The following is a 3,708-nucleotide window of genomic DNA, read 5'->3' on the forward strand; positions in this document are numbered from 1 at the left end:
TCCTTACCAGCCTCTATTACATCTGCTCTGTCAGTCCAGGAAGTCTTGAACTTGGGTAAGAGGACTGCAGCTGCAGCCAACTCTGGATCCTCTATCATCGGTCCAAAACGCTTTTGAAGGCCATTTTGCAGGACTCTGATGAGTGGCACACATGTCTTGCTTGATGTCTCCAGCCTGCTAAGTTTGGACAGTAGTTGTTGGATTACTGGCAGGAGCCATCCCATAAAGGAAGTGGACTCAGACTGAAGGATGTTTGAAGTTTTCACCAGTTGCTTCATGGTGGTACAGTACTCCCTAAGGAAGGCAACTTCTGCAGGACTCAACCTGTAAGACACAACAACAAAACCCACCATGACTATAATAGGGATCTTCTGATTTAATATTAAGAGTCTGCTCACGTTTTTAACCATCCATTAAGGAAAATTCCCAAAATTTGCAACCATATTGGTAGGTTTTACTCACATTTTCACCTTGAACTCCTCACAAATGCTCCTGATGGCATCTTCCCCCTTCTCATCAATGATGTGTATTATCCTTTCAATGGCAAGGTAGGTTGAATTCCACCGTGTTGCATTGGGACGAATGATCTGTAGCTCAGACTTGTTGTTAGAGTGAATTGTTAAATGTTTGTCATTTTTATGCTTACCATCCATTTCTATATTGTTTAACTGTAGGATGAAAAGAATTCCACTGTCCCCCTCCCCAGATTCTCGAGGTTCTGGGTGGGGAGCTGTAGTCTTTTATTACAGGCAACATCCTTGTGAAGGTCTTTTTGATGTAAGCTTCCTGCCCAGCAGGAGGTCACACACACACACACACACACACACACACACACACACACACACACACACACATATGCATACAGTGCTTTGTCTTTGTAACCAAGGGGGTTTATGAGGGGAGGTACTATTGTTTTGTGTGAACTGTCTCTCAATAAAAGGCAGCGAGAGGAGGCCATCGTCGGGGTCATTCGTGATGAGCTAAGATACCAACGAGGCCTCCCTTGCGCAAGTAATCAATCGAACGCTGTTGCCTTGTTTTTCTTTCATGGGAATAAGTCCTGGATACAGCGGGGTCTGAGTTTAGACACAACACTTGTCCTCTACCACTTCATTAGCCAAATGAGACCGGCCAGTTTTGTTCCAAATGGCCTGGCATTTTGCAAAGGTTGCACGGGAGAGCCTCTTGTAGGTGTCATTCATGCTGTAACTTTTCTGATGAGCTGACCAACAATCAGTAGTGGTAGCAACAAATTTGACTTTATCCAATGCTGCAACCAAAGTCATCTTCATGTGATCAGGAGCTTCACAGATTCTGGCACGGACAGTGGTTCTGGAGATGACTTTGGCTTGAGGTTGTAATGTGGTAACCAATTCTTTGAAGGATGGCTATTCTACCACTGCAAATGGCTGTAGACCCTCACATATGAAATTGATGACAAGCTTGTCAACAGTTGCTTGTGGAACATGTTTGTTTGCAGCTCTCAACATCAGGTCTGGTAACTTGGCTTGTGTATTTGCTGAGAGCTTGTTTGGTGTGGCTGTGGTCTTTCGCTGACGAGATGTTGATGCCACAGTGATATTGTACTGCTCAATCTTCGATGGATGTTTCCTCTGTAGAGATAAATATTATCATACGTCAGGTTCATACATTACTTCATAACATCACTGTGATTAACACTAAAGGAAAATACATTTTTAAAACATCATTCAACTAGACTTGAGCTAATTTTTGATTGTTTAGCATAGTATAAAAGAGTGGTGAATTTGGTCAAATTTTGCAGATATATTGCTGTATTTATTCACAAGTGTAAACCAATTTTGAACGATCATTGCAAAAAACATGTATTTCTGTATACATTCTAAGTTCTGTAATCTGTATACTATCTGTAAAAAGAGTATCGACCAATGTATCAGTATCTAAATATTTAACTCCTTTTTATCAGTATCACCCTAAAGTTTTCAGTATCAGTCAGGTCCTAAAAATACTAAGAGAGCAAAATATGTGTATATAGCAAATCTAATTTAAGAAAAGGGATCACATATAATATAAATATATCATGTTGGGAAACATATAACCCTACTGATTACGAGCCATGTCACCATGATAGACCTATATCAGGCCAATGATACTGATCAACTGATCCATCAATCGGGCTCTGGTACATGTCAGCTGAGAGCTGGAAGATTAATTTGAGATGCAGCTCAGCACTGTGTGCCAGTTTTTTGTTTTTTTTAATATAGGCCAGCTGATTGTAGGCCTGTGAGTTTTAAATGACTACAAATTTAATTTATTGCAAGGACGGTGGTTGTCCAAATAATAAGCTAAAACATTCCTACGAATTGTAGCTCAGTTATGCATGCACACACACACACACTTTAGCTAGCTCCGTCTTATTTTAATATCAGGCTAACCAATGGCAGTGACAATATCTTAGCCAAACTAATAACCTTAACACACATGAAAAATAAGAAAGCAATATTGTACACGTAAAACCTCTTACCTCAATGTGTTTTTTTAGATTAGACGCCGAAGTCTTCTAAGCTGAAATGACTGTAGAGGTCAAACAAAGTTTGCACTGCATCTGGACGCTGACTCCTTTTCTTACGGTGGCTGGGAAGTGCAAGTTGCAACAGATTAAAAAACCACAACAAATTAAAAACCCGCAACAAATTTAAAAAACCCGCAACAAATTAAAAAATCCCACAACAAATTAAAAATCCTTGACGGAAAGGGATTGTCTGAAATACCAGAAGTGACACAACGATTAGCCTAATAGGGCTTTTGGAGCGTGATGTTACGAGAGGGGGCGTGGCCAGGATTTTTGGTTGAGGCGCCATGCTTCTGGGCCAAACAAAGCGCTAGCGAAAGAGGAGCGAAAGTACACGGATAACACCAGCTATGGTTCGTACTTGCTGTGCGGTTGGTTGTAAAGTTAGATCGCACGACCGGCAAGGGAATAAGGTTGAAAATGGTTTATCTTTTCATTCTTTCCCCACCTGGAAGCAACATGAGGCAGCTCATGTATCGGATGTCATGTGTCACTCTCTGGTTTTCTGTTTCAAATTCGTTTAAGACATCCAGAGTACTCTGATGACATTGACAAGGACATCTCCAGTTTACATGGGAAACTATTATTTCATGTTTTTGAGATTATTTATTTACATCACTTTTCAGAAAACGTACATACAGGTCTTATTCAAAACTGCATATCTGTTTTTTTAATGCATGTTGAAAGGGCAAAAATATTCCTGAGATACTGTTAACATTATTAATTTTGAAGGCTATTATACAGTGGTATTAATTTAAACTGAACACAAAAGGATTTTGATCAAAGTTAATGTCTCCACTTGTTTAAAAAAAAGAATTCTGTCATTTATTTGCTTTTATTATTTATTTATATGCCCTCCGCGGACCATCTCTGCACTGCATGGGTGATTAGTGGCTCCGTGCACACGAAGGGCTGCACACAGGGACAAGGCGCACTAGGTTACGATCAGATCTTCCCTGGGCAGGGAGAGGTGATGAACTGTATGCCACTTTTTCATTGGCATACATTAAGTACAATGTTTTATTGCCTACGGTGGGGCAGGTCACATACTGGGTGAAGGTGGGCAGTGTGGAGTCCAGCGAGACATGATTAAAGTCCCCTGATATTAGAAGAAGAGCTCTCGGAGATTGCGTTTGCAGTCTGCGGACCACAGAGAG

General features: G+C 40.7%; 1 protein-coding gene across 1 annotated transcript in view; it reads right to left on the bottom strand.

Moving 5' to 3' along the window:
• LOC109201351 (low affinity immunoglobulin gamma Fc region receptor II) overlaps positions 1–3,708 on the bottom strand; it is a 158,275-nt gene that overhangs the window by 24,620 nt on the left and 129,947 nt on the right. The window lies entirely within an intron of this gene.

The sequence above is a fragment of the Oreochromis niloticus genome, linkage group LG3 (assembly GCF_001858045.2).
Source record: "Oreochromis niloticus isolate F11D_XX linkage group LG3, O_niloticus_UMD_NMBU, whole genome shotgun sequence".
NCBI lineage: Eukaryota > Metazoa > Chordata > Actinopteri > Cichliformes > Cichlidae > Oreochromis > Oreochromis niloticus.